Source organism: Phycodurus eques, chromosome 17, assembly GCF_024500275.1.
Source record: "Phycodurus eques isolate BA_2022a chromosome 17, UOR_Pequ_1.1, whole genome shotgun sequence".
Taxonomy (NCBI): domain Eukaryota; kingdom Metazoa; phylum Chordata; class Actinopteri; order Syngnathiformes; family Syngnathidae; genus Phycodurus; species Phycodurus eques.
Window position 1 is genome coordinate 7,642,902 of NC_084541.1, and position 19,693 is coordinate 7,662,594.

At 40.5% G+C, this 19,693-nt stretch overlaps 1 long non-coding RNA gene across 4 annotated transcripts in view; it reads right to left on the reverse strand.

Moving 5' to 3' along the window:
• The window catches only part of LOC133416362 (uncharacterized), a 59,222-nt gene extending 39,899 nt beyond the window's left edge, over window positions 1-19,323 (reverse strand). For 2 of the 4 annotated variants that reach the window (XR_009770249.1, XR_009770248.1), the window contains exon 1: window positions 19,043-19,321. This is a non-coding gene — a long non-coding RNA (uncharacterized LOC133416362). Of the gene's footprint in view, window positions 1-19,042 lie in introns of all 4 variants that reach the window. The other 2 variants (XR_009770247.1, XR_009770246.1) reach the window with 2 other exon arrangements.
• Between the last annotated feature and the right edge of the window lie 370 nt (window positions 19,324-19,693).

Sequence of the window (19,693 nt, forward strand, 5' to 3'; positions counted from 1 at the left end):
GTCAACATCGCTCCTTCCGTCCAAGTCCGTAACGCACGTCAATCACATTAAATTAAAGAAAATCCTTTGGTCAAAATGAAACATTTCAGATTGGTGAAAATACATTTAACCAACATTTTTTTTAATTTCACAATTAGAATTGTTTTTGTTTTTGTTTTTTTTTAAATAACAAAAGACAGCTTTGTTATACTTTTTTCGGTGTATGTAACCGTTATGTGTATGACCGTTATGTTAAAATTTCCATGCATCTGAAACTAATGAAATTCCTCGAGGGTCAAGGTCACAGATTCCGAATGAAATGATGAAAATAGAGTTATAAATAATAAATGCATTTTCCAAATTAAAAATTAAAGTGGTAACACGTGAGAACAATCTTCAATGTTCTCTTTTACAAACTGGTGCTCAAGAAAAGGCCTGTGGTTACAGTCAGTGTTGTTCTACGCGAACTAGTTCAAAATGCAATTCACCATTCCAAAAATGATCATCGTTCAAAATTTTGAACTACGTTCACCATTCCAAAAATGAAATAGTTCATAGTTTTTGTTTTTTTCTCTCAATATGTTGTCGATGGGCTAGTCCCCTTACAATACCGGCATTTCATTTTCCTATAGTTGTCACCAATTCAGTTCACACTAGTAGTCGTGCAGCTGCAGCTTTTGCCCTACAATCCCCAAAACTTGAGGGACAATGCTTAATTAAAGCATTCTGATACAAATAATAATTATCCGAGTAATCACTTTTTACAATCATATACGGTATTACAAAAGAACCATCGGAGAACACATTGACTACCATTCACGCAGTTTCCATGAACGCAATTCGCGTTTTCATGCAGCTGCGACGTGCCCGCACCGAATCTGGCGCCAAATACAACGTTTATCCACCGACATATGAAGGCTCGTATATAATGTGTTCAGGCATGTTTGTCCGGTAAGCGCCTAACAAAACTTGGCACTTTTGAATGAAAATGAACTTTCCTTTGAAAACGTTCTTCGACGCCAGAATGAGGGCGTTCTCAATTACGTTCATCAGGCAGAAATGAATTCATTTCAGTTCACGTTTGCAGGAAATACGAACTGTTCAGATGCAACGCTGGTTACATTATGAGTAGAGGTTTAAAATCGCATTCCGTAAACAAAACTTTGAGATACTGTACATGTCAGTAAACTGTGCTCAACCAGGTCAAGCTCACATGCTGTACAGAGCACACATGCCGTAATCTAAGATCCGCGAAATCACCCATACTAAAATTGCACAATTTCACCGTCAGTTTTATTTGATGATTATTGTTTTACAACACTCGGGTTAAGTATCACTTCCCCTGCTTATGATGTGTCTGTAATAGTGTCACATGGTTGGTGCAACCCAAGCATGCACCTGTTTAATGATTGGCTGTTGGCACGTCACTACTAACCCTTTTCCCGTTAGTAAGGGATACGGTGAGCTATTTATGAACCGGAGAGGGAGCACGTTGATGCAACCAAATTAGTCAAATCAAGCGCTTTCGTTCCACTTCTGTAGTGATCCACTATATGCCAACACATCAAATTAATCACATTTGATCATGTATATTTGCTTTAAGATCATTTCTAAGTTCAAGGTGATCTAAAACAATGGAGGAGCCGACAGATTCCAAACAGCTTGCAAAGCTCTGAACGGCAGCTTCCGTGTGTCACATCACAGCGGGGATTTGTCCATGCTGTCACCAAGTCAAACATCGTGCTTTGGAAGGTGCTTCAGAAGGTGAATTGGAACAAAGGCCCGGCATCATAACCATTAGTCAAAGCACTGTTTAATTAGGTGTAGAGCAACAAATCCTCCCTATTCAGTGGCTGGACACTTGCGATGTCAGAGTGGTGTTTTTGGTCCGTGAAAGACCCCCGTCATAACACTTAGAGGAGTGTCCCCTCCCTCACAAAAACACACTAATTCAACTAATGCCTGTGTGTGTTAACAAGCCCGCTGTCTGCTTCTCTTAGCGATTGTCTTTTCAATAGGTGCTAATGGCGAGACAAAGCAGCATGTGCACACATACTGAGGCCCTCCCACAGCACATTCCTCTTTTTATGGACTCACGCTACACGCTGGCATTGGGAGGCGCAATCGTATTCCAGTCATATATTATTGACGGGAAACATTTATTCTGCACAGCAAAATGTAAATTTACAAGCCAGCAGGAATAAATCAAGCACGAATTTTAAAATGATTCAAATCAAGCTTTCGAAATATTCAATGCAAGCAAATCATTTGGAAATAGTTACATAGAAGAAGAATATATAAATGTGATATCACATTGTAAAATGCATTAATATAAATATAATATATATAATTTAACAAATTTAAGGCAAAAGATTTTTTTTGCAAAGCTACTAAATAAATAAGTTCAGGCACGTCGGTGTCCACACAGAGAAGGCACACTTTGGAATATGGCTGTTGGACTCTAATGCTGACGGACAAAACCAGCACATCCACCGAAGCAAATCTTGTTTGATGGATCCCTGCTGCTAGACCCGACCACAGCAGACCGGTCTGGGGGGCCCTTTGTGTCACAGACACTCAAAGAAGGAAACACGCTCCACTTTTATTAGAACTGTGACTCAGCTATACAATAACAATTTCCACACAACATAAAAGCAAATTATCGTTATGCATCCATGGACTGAACACTCACTCAATTGGAATGGGAAAAAAAACCAAATGCTCAGTTGATGTAAATTTCCTTATGATGAGCAAATAGGTTTCTGTTTTGGTTTTTTTCTAGAAAATATTTTGACATTTTTTCCTAAATGCAAAGATTTAAGTGTTTCATTCTGAGTATAATTTAGTACGGTTTTGGTGGATGAAAACTGTACTAATAAAATGCTAAAAATGTGAGGCAAGAGGTAAATGTAAGAGAAATAAATTGAAACATCTTTAACATATAACATTATTTTGGCATTGCATATTTGTTTTCTGTGACACAGGAAATAATTTAAACTAAAATTCTAAGGTTACATACATATCTGGTTGCATTACTGGGAGTGGGGACGAGACGGCAAAAGGGTTAATGGAAGAAAGTGGCTGAGAAGAAAAAAAAGATGAGGGCAAGCTTTACCAAGCTGCCTGTGTAAGTCAAATGGAGAGAATAAAAAAAATGGTGTGCTCCCATTTAATTCTGCAAGTGAAATTGTGGGGATCTTTTATTTCTTCTGGTCTGAGGTTCGAAGCTGGGCAGTGCAGTTATAACCAGCTCAGGCTATTCATGACCAGATCAAGTTGATGTGAGATTCTGTCCCTCCTTTGCCCCCCATTTCCATATGAATAGAGACGGACGCTAAAGAAAAACAACAGCAACCTAGATCGTTGTCCACGGCAGCTGTCACAGAGTGAGAAAACACACATTTGCAGAGAAGGGCTCGGACAAAAAAGCAACTCCAGACAGCAAAACTATATTTGGATTGAATAATAAAAGTGACATGGTCACACAATGTCGTTTTGCATCATCTCTCTGAACACTCATGTCCGCAGACGGTCAAGGTCAAAGCTGCTGTCAGGCTTGCATCTTATGAACTCATACAAATTGCATACTCATATTTGAAATGCTTTGGCAGTCGGTGTGGATAAAGGGCTAGTTTTGCTGTTAAATTTCATTTACATAAGAACATGAAAAACTTACCATTAATTTCCATCCATAATTGTTTGGAATTTTTTATTTTGCAAATTACATCTCCGAACCCTGTTAAAATAAAAAATGCATCCTTGCCTCTTAGTCCAAAGTGTGTAGAAATGCATACGGTTTGTCCTCAAAGAAACAGAGCAAGAATCTCAGAGGCAATAAAATAAATGGCCCCTGAATCATAAAATCATGCAAGAAGAACATGAGTGCAAAAAAAAAAAATTAGAGGAGTAAGAAAATACACAGATTTGATTTTGCCGTGAATACCGCTTCTCTGTGACTGGGCCAGTCTGGCCTGAACTCACTTGAGTCCTCATGGCCTCCTGCTACACACAGTGACAATGTCACAAGCTTTTATTGTTCCACTCGGCGATTTGGCCGCAGACAATCCTTTGTTCGGTCAATCTGTTTGAATGTGGACTTAAAACCAAGAGCAACCAGACAAAAAAGGGGAGGGGGAAAAGAGCCGGCTAAATTCGGCGACGAAGCACCGGGAGACCAAAGCTTGCTGCGGTCACATTAGGAGGACATTGCATTCACAACAGCTGGCAGACGCACTAAAACCCCAATTCTTATTCACTGCTTTTTTTTTTTTTTCCACTGCATTGATACCTGAAATAAATACCAAGTCGACCGGCTTTCTCACTCAGCAGCATGGGAAGAAATGGTGGCTGCAGAAACTCAAGTTACAGTATATTAGCATTAACTGCCTACTTCATCTGATATCATATGTTAGAACATGATATACTGTAAATTAAAGTAGATCATCATATGATCATTACTACTTACATACTTACAGAACCTGCGTACAAAATGAAAATAATAAATAAATAAAACATACTGTAAATGTTTCTGGAGTTCACTTAAAACAACGTAGATTTTTCTACGTTCAAGATTGCAAAAAAATGACAAAAACTCAATTTTACAATGTTAGCCCTTCTGCAGAACTTCGACAATTCACTGGGGAAAATTTTAATAACCCAAAACTTTTGGCCACAACTGCATAACGGTCATTTTCATATCATTTCATCAGTAACGGTAAAGATCCATCCATCCATCCATCCATCCGTCCATTTTCTGAGCCGCTTCTCCTCACTAGGGTCGCGGGCGTGCTGGAGCCTAACCCAGCTGTCATCGGGCAGGAGGCGGGGTACACCCTGAACTGGTTGCCAGCCAATCGCAGGGCACTAACGGTAAAGATGTTCCCCATCAAATTTCCTTTTGAAATTAATTTTACGGGTATGAGTATTCGAATTATTGAAATTATTGGCAGTTGTTATCATTAAAACTAGAATAATTGTTTCAAAGGGGAAACAAATTCTAAAGTAATATTTTTCAAACTTTTAATGCCAAACTATCTTTACCATTAGCTGTCTGAAATGAAGTTTCATGATTTGAAACATGTTTCTGAAGATGCTAATAAAATTTTTCTATATATAGGATTTTTCTCCTATTGCTTAATATTTCACTATTGTGAAAGTGTCAGAACTCTTGCATGTCTTCAGCATTATTATGATTGTATAAAGACAACAGTTGAATGGTTTAATGAGCAATTATGATAATTAAGGCACCTGTATCCCCAAAGTTTGAAGGGCACCACATGTAAATTGTGCAACTCAAATGTTTTCTTAGGAAGCAGTTTGTCTTTACCATTACGCACTTTTTTCTTTACCTTTATGCAGCACAATTGGCTCTGTCAATACTCTGAATGCCTACGATTTTAAATCATCAATAATGTTTTGAAAATAAGACTTTAAGCGTGGCTGTTTGAGCATGGAAAACATTTATGTAACTCGAAGACCTTGAAAGACCTTCTGCAGCATACTTAAGTACATAACCTTGGTTATATTATATTATATTATGTTATACTCCTGCACAACTCAGTCCTGTCAGATTACCATTAGTCAAGTGTCATGGACAACTTTGAGTCCTCCTCAAGGAGGAAGCCAGAGTACCTGGCGAAAACCCATGCAAGCACAATATTAACTTTGGGACAATAAGAATAAGAATATAATTGAAACATGTCAAATCACTTGCTCCTGTTTTGGCATGCACCCAGAGGCACAAGTAGCTCCTCCTTGTAACTCCTCTCGCTAGCATAATGAATACATATTTAAATCTGCCAAGTGCATCATCTGTCTAACCACTTTCTATACCACTAAACCAGGAACACTGGTGAGCTGGAGCCTAGCCCAGCTGATTTTGGGAGAGTGAGGATACACCCTGGGCATGAACTTTTTGCCAGTCAATTGCAGGCTAACCACATAATGTGATGGAAACCAGCTAACACTAGAAAGAAAATACAACATTTATCTCAAGTTGGTCCTGTGTGGCGCTGGCTCTGAGAAACATGACCACTGCACGTCAGTGAATGCACATCGTCAAGTGAGACTGGGTGTGCGATCCCTGCGCTATTTACAAACTCCAATTCCAATGAAGTTGAGACCCTGTGTCTAACGCAACTAAAAACATAATAAAATTATTTGCAAATCCTTTACAACATTTATTAACCCAGAATCCAAGTATGCTTCAGTTTGAGGTCACAAACGGTTGGTTAAACATTCTCCTTCAGGATTTTCTGTTAAAGAGCAGAATTCATGGTTCCATCAATCACAGCAAGTTGTCCAGGTCCTGAAGGACAAAAGCAGCCAAAGACCATCACACCACCACCCCCATGTTTGATTGTTGGTATGATGTTCTTCTTCTGAAATGATGTGCTACATTTATGCCAGATGTAACGAGACACACACCTTCCAAAAAGCTCAACTTTTGTCTCATCGGGCCATAGAATATTCTCCCAAAAGTCTTGGGAACAATTCAGATGTTCTCCCAAAAGTCATCAGTCAAATGTTTTTTTTTTTTTTTGTTTTGTTTTTTGAAAAGGTAAGACGAGCCTTTATGTTCGTTTTGGTCAGCAGTGGTTTTCGCCTAGGAACTCTACCATGGATGGCATTTTTTTTTTCTGTGTGTCTGGATGCCAGACTTAAGTGAGCAATTGATTATTTCCTGCAAATCAGCTCGCACAGACCGCAATAGTTTTCAAAAAGTCAGATGGTATTGAATTAAGACAGCTCGTTGACAGTTTCAGCTGCTGAACTGTATTCTCTACAGTTTTTTTGGTCAATGTATCAAATTTTTGCATGGTAATAGAATAATTCCTGGGAAGTTGTTGGTGTATCATTTTTTCATTTTGCTGATTTGTGCTGATACCACTGGGGTACACAATTTTTGTTGAGTTAGGTCTGACAGCTGTTTTTAACAAATTTTTGGGTGCGGAATCCAAAACTGATCTGTTTTTCTCCATCATATCAAGTTTTTGAACAAAGTCAGAACAAAGTGGAAAAAAGGAAATATGTAAAAAAAAACACTAAGATGGTTAATAGAAGAGTTACAAACTTTGAAAACTAAAAAAACAGCTGAAATAGAACTTACAACAGTATGGCCATGGTTACAAGGTTAAGAGAAAAGCCAGCACAAATCCTTTTAATTCAGACTATGCTAGCTTTCTGATTGCATGCCAATGTTAGTTTTAATCAGCATAAAAAATCTAACTCAACAGAATTATTTTTTCAAATTGTTCTCCAGTGTACTTGACCTGATCGATTCAATTTTTTTCATTAAACTAGCAAGCAAATTAATTGCATTTATCTCTTGTGTGAAGTTCTGGAGTTACTGTATAAGTTGCATTTGTAGGTGTAGCAACAAACTGTGTTAACTGAAAATGGTTATCTGAAGTGTTCCTGAGCCCACGTGGGAATATCCTTTGCACAATGATGCCGGTTTTTAATGCAGGGCCGCCTGAGCGATTGAAGGTAACAGGCATTCAATGTTGGTGTTCGGCCTTGCCGCATACATGCAGAGATCTCTCCAGATTCATTGAATCCTTTATTAATCTTATGGACCATAGTTAATTAAACCCCTAAATTCCTTGCAATTGTATGTTGAGAAACGTTTTCTTAAACTGTTGGACTATTTGCTCACACAGTTGTTCACAAAGTGGTGAACCTCACCCAATCCTTGCTTGTGAACAACTGAGCCTTTCAGGGATGCTCCTTTTATGCTTAGATCAGACTACAGGATTTCAGACCTGATTTTGCAGCCGATTTCCCAGATCGGGCCCGACATATTTTGTTGTGTACAACAAAGACTTGTAGTGTGACATAATCCACGACCAACAATTTGGCCCTACGATAGCCCTACAATGAACATTCTTCAATTTTGCCAATCATTTAAATACACAATGAAACACTACTGTCAGCAGGCTTCACATTTCCATCACTATCCTTAACCACCATAACCTAACCTCTATCTATCAACATGTATAGATCGTTCTCTCCTTCTTTAGTGTCCAACCTGGATAAATGTCATCATATGCCTCTTGTTTGTCCTTTACCACCTCTACCTACGCCCTGTCACATCTCCATGTATTCTTGTCTCCTCTCAGTGTCCCACTTCTTCTTAGCTAACCTCTTTCCCTGTATGCTTTACTGTACTTTGAGGTTCCACCATCAAATCTCATTCTCCCCTTTCCTACAAGAAGACACACCAAGTACTCTCCTGCCTGCCTCTCTGATCATCTTGGCTGTTCTGGTTCAGTCTTCTGGAAGGTCCTCCTGTCCACCTAGAGTCTGTCTCACCTCGTCTTGAAAAGCCACAAAACACTCTTCCTTTCTCAGCTTCCGCCACATGCTTCTCTGCTCTGCCTTTGTCTTCTTAATCTTCCTCACCACGAACAGAGTCTTCTTACACACCACCATCCAATGATGTCTAGCCACACTCTCCCCTACTCTCACCTTACAGTCAGTAACCTCCTTCATATTACATCGTCTGCACAATGTCGTCTGCCTGCTTCTACCTTCGCTCTTGTATGTCACCCTATGTTCCTGTCTCTTCTGGAAAAAAGTGTTCACCACAGCCATTTCCGTCCTTTTTGCAAAGTCTACCACCATCTGTCCTTCCAAGTTCCTTTCCTGGATGCCGTACTTACCCATCGCATCTTCATCACCCCTATTTCCTTCACCAACATGTCCTTTACAATCTGCACCAATCACGACTCTCTCTCTGTCTGGGGTGCTCAGAACTACTTCGTCTAGCGCCTTTCAAAATTTCTCTTTCACCTCTAGGTCTCATCCTACCTGTGGGGCATAGCCACTAATCACATTATACATAACACCATCAATTTCAAATTTCAGCCTCATCACTCGATCTGACACTCTTTTCACCCCCAAGACATTCTTAGCTAATTCTTCCTTTGAAATAACCCCTACTCCATTTTTATTCCCAGCTACACCTTGGTAAAATTATTTTACCCCTGCCACTAAGCTTCTCCCATTACTGCCTTTCCACCGGCTCTCATGGACACACAATATATTGTATCTAACTTCCTCCTAATCATCATGTCAACCAATTCCTGAACTTTTCCTGTCATACTCCCAACATTCCAAAGTCCCCAAATTCAGTTTTAGGTTCTGTGGTTTCCTCTTCTCTTTCTGCCTAAGAACCCACTTTCTACCTGTCCTTCATATTGTTAACCCGGGCCACGACTGATCTGGTATGGAATTCTTTGGGTGAACGCTCATATTTGTTTGGCAAAGTTTTAAGCTGGATGCCCTTCCTGACACAACCATCTGCATTTATCCGGGCTTGGGACCGCCCTACATTTTGCACTGGCATGTGACCCCCAAAGGGCTGCATTCCAAACGTTCACAAACCACGATAACGTTTCCCATGAAATGAATAGAAATGCAAATCATCCGTTCCAGCCACAGAACAATGTTATAGTTGCCCAATTTTGATAATTGTGTGGTTAAAAATAAATACTGTGCAACATAAAAAAAGGTGAAAATAAAATTTATGATGACAAAATAAGTAATATTTACGTTCACTGTGGTTACTGCTAGCCCTAAATGGCCACCACCTTCCACAATGCAGTGCAGCTTTTGCATTGGTTTGTGGGATGTGTTGATCACTTTAGGCAAAAAAACCACACACCACAGAGCTAATGGTTATGTGGCGCGAGAAAAAGCACAGAGTTCTGAGCCTTCCACAGCCAGACTGAAAATAGTGTGTAAACACAAGGTAAGTAAAAAAAATAAAAAATTCATAAAACCAAATCGTTAATAAACAGGGTCATTCGTAAACCGAGTCTCCACTGTATAATACTACAATTTAGTGCCCCATGACAGTCACATCTTTTGTTTGGGCACATCAAGGAGAGCACTCTTTTTTTCCTTGTTCTAGAGAGCGAATTACAGCTTTTTTGTCATGAGCTGTGCCCTGCAGTTCCTTTTTTGGAGCTTGGGTGGCGTGCTGCACCCCTCTCGCCCGCTCTCTCTACCCAGCAATCAGCACCACCTCGGCCACGCACTTGTTGTCAATCAGCATTCATCATTGCCTGCATTTAAGCCTGCCAGATTCAGGACTCCACTGCCAGAGTATTAACGTTCATCCGTGGTACACTGGCTCTCTACTCGCACGTAAACTACGCTACTTCTCACAGTTGACCTCCATGTTCTTCCTCATCCTCAGTGCTCCTTCTATGCTCCCCGCCTTGCTGATCTCTCCAGCCACCCTGTCTGGATGCAATCCTCATAAACCATTCTCCACAAACTTTTCCCGCCTGCGCCTGGTTCTGGGTCCAGTCAAACCTGATACAATTGTATCGTGACAGAATACTCTGGCCATCATGGACCCAACAACCCCGGAGGCGTTAAGAGAAGCACTCACCCACCAAGGCGCAAACATTGGAAGACAGGACAAAGTTCTCCGTGAGATCATGGACTCATTAAACGCCCTCTCTCAACAAGTATCCCTTCTTTCTTCCTAAATGCAGCCCGCCCATCCTCCCATGAGTATTCCTTCTGAGCCCGCAACCTCCGATCCATCCCGGCTCCCATACAAAGAGCCTCATTTTCCTCCGCCCTACTCCGAGGACTTAGGTTCATGCAGCCAATTCCTCTTAAATTGCTCACACCATTTAAACTCACCTAGCACCCCAGAACCACCCGGACCATCCAATTCCTACAACAGCACTTCTGGTGGCCCGGTCTGGTGAAAGACACCCGGGAGTTTGTCCGAGCCTGCTCCGTCTGTGCCCGAGGAAATACTTCACATCTGCCCCCAGCTGGTCTGCTGCACCCCTTACCTATCCCGATCCGCCCCTGGTCACACATCGCCTTGGACTTCGTGACCAGCCTACCTCCTTCTGAAGGTAATACTATCATTCTTACCATTATAGATTGACTCTCCAAGTATGTCCATTATGTACCCCTTCCCAAATTACCATCTGCCCTTGAAACTGCTAACCTTCTTGTCAGTCACGTCTTCAAACTCCACGGAATCCCCATCGACATCGTCTTGGACTGAGGTCCTCAGTTCTCCTCACAAGTTTGGAAGGAGTTCTGTAAGGCGGTGGGCGCAGCAGCCAGTCTGTCTTCCGGATAGACTGTTATATAGCATTTTAAAGTTTTGTAAATTGTCTTTGTGAGATGAACAAAGATATATGTAACTTTCCCATGTCAACCATTATCTAAGAATATGCTTATTATACAATGTTCTAAAGGCAGCATGGGGAAAAACTGGTTAGAACATCTGCCTCACAGTTCTGAGGACCGGGGTTCAAATCCGGCCTCGCCTGTGCGGAGTTTCCATTTTCTCCCCATGCCTGCGTGGGTTTTCTCCGAGTACTCTGGTTTCCTCTCACATACCAGACACGTGCATGGTAGATTAATGTAGGACTCTAAATTGCCCGTCGGCGAGAATGTGAGTTCCTGCGATTGGCTGGCGACCAGTTCAGAATGTACCCCTCCTCTCGCCTAAAGATACCTGGGATAGGCGTCAGCACACCCGTGATCCTAGTGAAGATAAGCAGTAAAGAAAATGGATGGATGCATGGATGGACAATGTTTTAAAGATGTGTAAATTATGTTTGTGAAATAAAGAAAGATATATGCAACTGTTAATTCCCATTTCCACCATTATCTATATCTATAAGAGTATTATACAGTTTATTGTCCTTATGTTGATGCTGTTACTAATTAAAGTTTTTTATTCTAATTGATCGTTGGAGCCTATTCCAGCTGACTCTGAGCGAGAGGTTCACCCTGAACAATTGCAGGGCACATACTGTATACTGGGCCATTTCAAGTCTTCAATTAACCTTAAATGCATGTTTTTAGAATGTGGGAGGAAACTGGAGCACCTGGAGAAAACCCACGCGGGCACGGGGGGAACATGCAGACTCCACACAGGGGAGGGCAGATTTGAACCCGGGTCCTAAGAACTGTGAGGCAGATGGTCTAATCAGTCCTCAATGTCCCACCCTAGTTTATGTACATAAATACAGCCTGTCTATATCAATGTTCTTCAACATGTTGGTAAATCGATACCATATATCCTTTACTGACTAATATATCAGATATTGGCTTTTTTTTTTTTAGCCTCCAGTACCGGTATCGGCACCAGCCCCACAAATCTCATATCGGTATGTCAAATACTGTTTAAGAGAAGTAAGTACTTCTCTTAAAGTAAAAAGTAAGCATCTACTCTTGATGCATTAAAATGCACCAATAATTAGAATCATATAGAAAAGAGTCGTAGCCCACTGAATTAAATTGTGAGGCATCGACAACTGTGCCCAACCCTCTCCAGAAGCGAGCCAACCTCTCCCAAGTACACAAAAAGAGGATGAACATGACATCACTTACTGTATATCATACACCAGAGGCCCAGAGTTCAGTACGTTCAGATGCTCGAAAAGGGGAGGGTAATGTAATCTGACTAAAGTAAAAGATACAATTTATACCAGATACTTATCTGTATGTGACCTTCTGAAATTTATGACAGTGTTGTTTGTGTTAGCATTGGATTTCAAGAAAATTTCTATTTTTCTTTTTCCAGCAGCCTTGCTCCTGGCTACACAAAGGTTTGACCATGGATGGTTTGCACGTTTATGTTAGCAAATCCAGACTTTCTGTAGGAGAAAAGCCTCTGCAGAAGACTGAAGGATGTTCCTCGCCTGATTGTGCCCCATGAAATAGTGGGAACCACCTCAGTGGGCATAAACTGAAATAAAATATCCTTTCTTATAGTTCCAGTTTCCAGTCTGCATGTCTCCATTCACACATTTGAAAACAGTCTCACGACATTACAATGCAGAACGCATTTGGGATTTTGATTTAAAAAAAAAAAAAAAAAAAAAACAGAAGCAAAGAGGAAACAAATAAAATAATCTGTTATCTCCTTGGAACACAAAGCCAGCGGTTTCTGGTATAAAAAAAAAATGCAACCTGTTCCAACAAAGCACAATTAAATGCCAGTCCAAGAGAACAGGAGAGAAAAAAAACAGTAGTCTACCTAGTGCCCCTCAATATTCATTGTTCCTGTTTAATTTATTTTGGGTGCATAATCCTTTCAGTTTCAACAGCAAATTTAACAGTCCCTAAGGTCTAAGCACCAGACTGGTCAATACAAAACCAGACACCTAATTACTGAGCATACCGTGCTCTCTTTCAACCCCTCCTCCCTTCTTTTCTAGCTCTCTCCTCTTCTTCTCGCAGCTGTGGGGTTCATATACACAAGAGCAGCAGTCAGGCAGTATTAGGTTTCCACTTCCCAGGTCTCGCTTAAAAGCCTGTCCCATAATGGCCCTTCAGTCACACAAACACGCATTGGGTTTCACACAAGAAATAGCGCACAACATTGGACGACTACGTGTGAATACTGGACCCTAGACGTTCACTTGAGCACTTTTGAGAGACCTAAAAAATAATTATTTATCTGCCTCCATACACACTCTAGTTATGTTGCGTAAGCATTAGGTGATTTTAGTTCTATGCCAAAATTTCTCCCCAGTGTAGTAACATTGAAATCAAGAAAATTGTATGTTTGCAATTGTACATTGCTAATGGAAGGCACCATTACAAGGGTGCAATTACTCAGTAATGGATGCCTCGTTGTCAGGTAATAAATTAGAGCCCCAAGATGATAGGCTGCTTAGCTAACAAAAGACAGCTGACCAACTGTATAGTAAAAAAATCAATATTATTCATGTTAAATAAAAATAATCATGAATGAAGCCCAATAAATGTGTAATTAGGTTATTTATAGGGGGAGGGGGGGGGGGAGAAACCCACACAAATATGTCACAATAAGTAGATTATGAAGTTTGAGCTCCAGTTAGAGTAGAACACACCAACAAAAGCATTTGAATACTGTCTACAGAGGAACCTCGGTTCACAAATGTCCCTGTTCACGAACAAATTGGTTTCCGAACACAATTGTCAGAAATATATCGCTTCGGTTCACAAAATACATGTACGCTTTAGTCCATGCAAAGTCGCAGCATTCACTCGGAGTCGGAGCGATCAGAAACGCAGCTTCTCACCGCCACTTAGCGAAATATAACAATACTGACAATATTGAGAACCATATTCCGATGATAATGGAAGCTCATTATGTTTATATTAAATGAAATCGTGTTTGTAATGTCCTCCAATAAATGTCCAGAGTTTAAAATATGAATTTCTCAGTATTTCATTGAGAACCCTAAAGGGTTAAGATCACTTCCCTCAGACAATGGGAAGAGTTAGCCCCTCAGTGACCCGAGAGGAATGTCCTTTGTCTCGCTGCAAATGTTTGTCGTTGCCCATTGTGTCCGTATTACCCACGCACCCCTCGTCACCCCGCAATTTGAACGTGGCGACCCAGCGCACTAAGCTGCTGCCACATAGAGGAAATTCATACACATAGCCTCATATGCAAGCTCACATACAGATACACAAAGAAGGCCCCCACCCCTTTTACTAACGGATGAGCTGCTGTCAGCTTAAACAAATTGCCATTGATCTCTTGACCCATCATAGGAAACTGCTTGAAAATGTTTTGAGCACAAAATTGGCTAATAACTTTAAATGTGAAAAGAAAATGGGATACAACAATGCAGCCATACTGATGGATTACATTAGATTTGTTTTGATTTGTTTTGTTTTGTTTTTTTGTCCTTAGAGTTGATGATGCTTTTATTTCCATGTCTGAAATATTGGCTCTGTAAATTCCAAATGAAATATTTTTTTAGATCAGTCTTTATTCTAGATTTATGATAGTCGAGCGGATAAGATTTTAAGTGATACTCGGTCTCCATCATATTCTATTATTATTGTTTGAACCAGAAACCAAGTAGTTGTGCATGCATGAAGGCGCTAAAACAGATATTTCGTAATTCCAGTTTAGTGTCACGATGCCACTACATGCAACATGAAAAACTCCACACTGGCGAGGCCGGACTTGAACCTGGGTCCTCAGAACTGCGAGGCAGATGTGCTAATCAGTCGTACGCCGTGGCGCCTAATAGCATTTTATGACTGAAAATGTTATAACTGAATATAAAGGGTTGTGGTTGAGCAGGAGGCTATCCCTACTGACTTATTCTGGATTCGAGACTAGGCACCCCCTGGCCAGGTCACCAGCCAATCACGAGTAATCATTTTCTATAGGTTTTTAAAATTTCATGTGCAGTCATGCGATGTAAATAATAATTTCACAGGGTTAAGATTTGTGGAGCGCTCCAAGCAAACATCCTTCCGCTCACCCAATGGATCCCCAAACGTTTTAGTGCAGCCAAGCACACTGAGCCATATTAGTTGTCTTGAGGAAATTCACAGAAGTTGGATGACTTGCATTCCTCTTTGCATTATTTTGTTTGTAACAAATTACAATTTGCATTCAGTCAAGATTTTAAAAATGAAACACTTCAGTCATTGAGATAGAGGATGTGTGGGTTAGGTATCCTTTTTTTGTGAGCGGTACATTTCAATGACTGTCCACTTACTGTAGATATTTAAATTTACGTGACTTGCAACAGTAACTCGGGAATTAGTCCTTGGTAAATACTTCAACTGTAATTGCCTGGGCCTATATCATGTCTGAAAACAACGTGCATCAGTGCAATTGAAATGTTGCACATCTGAATTTGGTTATTTCGATTCACTGAGAATCATCTCTGCGCGGGAACAGTAATCGTAATCCGCTCAAAGTAAGTCAATATAAAGATTCAACAAGTTTATGTCAGCACACAGAGCATGATTTTGCTACATGCTGTCAGGCCAGTAAATCTAACTGCAAACATACAGGTAGGTAGATTCAAACAAATGCTTGTAAAGTATTTTAGGAAAAGTGAAATTGAACACTCCCTATCATGTGCTTTTCATAGTTTGCTTTGGTAAAAGTGTTATGGCTTTAAACCTGAGACTCTTCAAGTCAAATATCTGAAATACCGCATCATCGTGATAAACCGACAAGTGGTTTATTTGCACAGCATCATGGGCCTCCTCAGGGACAACTTGTATTCACTATTCATATTGTAGGTAGAGTCGTACGAGTGACCCGGCTTGGAATTATTGGATAAAATGCTGAACGTATGAAAAATAGATCTTAAATTTGGGGGAATATGGAAAACACTTTGTAATTGGAATGCTTTGAATTGGTCAAGAAATGTTGAAGCCGGTGGGAATAATGTAGAATACAGGAATGTTAATGTGGAGTTTGTGTTTAAAGTGTGAATTATTTGAAAGCTGAAAATATTTCCCAAAGTGATTTGATACAGTCCACCCTTTGCAGCTATAACATCTTCAACTCTTGCGGGAAGGCTTTCAATCAGCTTTAGGAGTGAGTTTATCGGATTTTTTATCCATTTTTCCAGGAGCGTATTTGTGAGTTTACACACTGATGTTGTACAAGACGGCCTGGCTCTCAGTCTCCACGCTAATTTATCGAAAAGTGTTCTATTGGGTTGAGGTCAGGATTGTGCAGGCCAGTCATGTTCATCCACATCAAACCACAAAGTTGGTAATGTCCAAAATATTAGCCAGTGACCTCCAGTGAAATGACCTCTGAATGCTTCAGAATACCGAGAGATTTTAAGATGAGTTTTTTGCAATGGATTTAGTTGCACGATAAGCTTAAACTTATTTTATTGCTGATAAATAAGGCTCGACGATCCTAAGTCAAGGTCTACTTGATGCTCCATCCATCTATTTTCTATCCCACGTAGCCCCTTAGGGCTGCGCGTGAGCTGGAGTCTATCCCAGCTGAATTCGGTACACCCTGGACAGGTCGCCAGCCAATTGTGCTTCGATGATACGATGTTCAACCGGTTGAATCGGCCAGAATATTTGCTGATGTTGCAATTAAATTGCCCATTAATTAATTGTCCGAGAACCAAACTACGTTGTTTCTTTTCAGACAGAAAAAAAAGGTGGCAGAAAAGGAAACCATTTCTTGTTGTTTAAGCTGTGAGACTTTAGCAGCTTGCTAATGTGCTGCTTTCATCCTGAACGCCACCCCGGTCACATGGCAGCAGCAGGATCACAACTAATAAATCACAGCTACTGAGTGAGCTTTTCCTTTCACTGCTTGCAAACAACAACTGGGCTAATTTATAACCAGGCACAGCACACAGAAGATAAGCTATAATTGGCAGTGGAGGTCAGGCAGGTTATCTGACAACACCCCGCAATGCAACAATAAAAGTCTTCACCTTCCAAACAGAGATGATTTTATTATAGCTTTACAACAGATTAGCAATATTATCAAATGCCTTGATCTAAATAAACTCAATCCGAACGCTTTGGACAGTATACTTGATGAGACCTCATTACAACAGCTCAGAAAGCGTCATTAGATTGTGACCCACTTGCTCAAATTAGAGTATAATTTGTGTATATTTTTAAATCAGCAGAGCTTGTGGCTAAAATCCAGGACCCCCGCACCCCAAGAGTATTAGAAACATGGGCATTATGTTGCTCTAATTACTAAGACAAAATGGCACAGTGAAGTTAATTTTTGCCAAGACAAATTGATGTGTGACGAACTTATTTTTTTTAAATACTGGTAATTGATATGATCTCATTGAAATAGTCTCCGTAACAGATCTGGGCAAAGTATGGCATGCGGGCCACATCTGGAACGTCCACAGTTTCTGGCCGGCCCTCACAGTATTCATGAAGTCAAAATAAAACAGAAAATATGCGATGCTTTTATTTGAAAAGTGGTGCTCCTATTTTGACGCGCACTTACAGTACGAGGGCGGTACAAACGAGCAAGCGCAACGACTTTTGTCTTTTGTGTGGCCGAATTACCGACATCGTCGCTATATTTAGTGACTATCCTTGTAGGAACTATTCTTCAAAAAAAGTGACGAGTTATGATGGCAACAGTGGTCCTCATTTTGACAATATTTTTATTTCCTCCATGTTGGAGGAAAAGTGGGCCAGGGGGATTTGCCCTCGGAGCCCCAACGAGAATTGACTAATACTGTACAATTGGTGCAAAAACATTTATCGTACTTTAAAAAACAGAAATATTTGCACTTAGTGTTTTTTTTTTTTTTTTGTGTGTGAGTGTTGATTAAATAGTGATATCATGTTAATAAGTCTATATATGTATTTAATGACTGCATTTTTATTTCCTAATCATAAGAACATATACCATATCCACACAGTTATCAGCTTATCAAAACAATACAATTTAATGCTTTATATATATATATATATATATATATATATATACACATATACATTGATATTAATCAATTAGGAACAAAATCGAGGTTAGCCTGCCGGCATGGCCGTCGACAAACAGTTCCGGTTTCTCGCATGGCCCCTTTGGAAAATTGGCACAGTTGAATTTGTATATCAGGCTTTGTACAGTCTATCAAATCTGTCGTAATAACACATCACATTACTTATAGTCTGGTTGACTGTAATCTGCAAGGAATCTGAAAATTGAGAGAGAGGACACTTATTTCAAAAGACGCTTCAAAATAAATTCTGACATAAACCAGCTGCTATCATGAACAAATGTAGTCATTTACTGATGCTCCCGCTTGATTCACGATGACTTGTGGAATCAAACAACACAAAACGCATCCAATTTAGGACCGTAAAGTTCCGAAACACATTTATTTCACAACCAACATGAATTTGCATTATGTAGTCGACTGATTCCTTCCAAATGAAAAGCCGCTCTGTAATAACCGACAAGTCAATGGAAACATTATGATAATGTCAAGTGAAAAAGTTTCAACTTCACTGCGCTTCCCCCATACTCCCTTCCCCCAGTTGGCCTCCAGTCCACCTCTGCTCTCACTCTACCTTGACCCTAAACACAATTCAAAAAGCACAAGGCTTTCTTACCACTTCCATTCAAAAGCTCACAAAATGAGACCGTGAACTTGAAAGAAAGAAAAAGAGGGCAAAAAACACTAAACACAAAAAACTAACACAAAATTGACACTGGCGTGAAACACAGCAGCTGCTAAAAGCAAACATTGTTTTGTCCCAAAGTGGCAATCAAACTTTCCAAAGTGCTAAGAAAAACAGAAACACTTACCACAGAGATCCCAACATCCCAAAGAGAGAATGTAAGATTCCCCTTTTGTCCGATACCCCTTCCATTTCTCTTTCAATACAGCACCCCCACCCCTTGGAGAGGCAGAAAGAAGAGAGTGAGACCGAGGGAGAGCGGTAGAAAGAGATGGGGGCGGGCGCTGTAGACATTAGTTCTGGTGTGGAGAGAGATGGAGGCGACAGTTGCAGCTGTGCACCCCCATCAGTATCTGCTCAAATGCAATCCTCTCGTCCATGTGGGACTGTGGCATCGTGGAAAAAAAAAACAAAAAAAAAAAGGAAACGGAAACAAAGTGATCCTCTTACACGCGGCCCAGGGAAACTGGGCGAGACAAACAAGGAGAGGACAAGAGAGAGTCGGCACGAGAGCGGGAGCGAGCGGGGAAGGAAAACACGTGAGCTTGTCACAAGGCCGAAGCAGAATAGCAGGTTCAAGTTTTCAGCGTTTCCTTTACTTTGTCGCGGAGCTCCGACGACTGAGTGGGAGGGAACAAGCCACAGCTTCTAAGAAGGCAAGGAAACGGCAGATAATACCTTCCAGCTTCTTTCTACCCCCACCAATCCCTCTCGCTTTCTCTCACCCAAAATCCCTCCTTTTTTTTTTTTTTTTTTTTCTATCTCTCTTCGCTCTGGT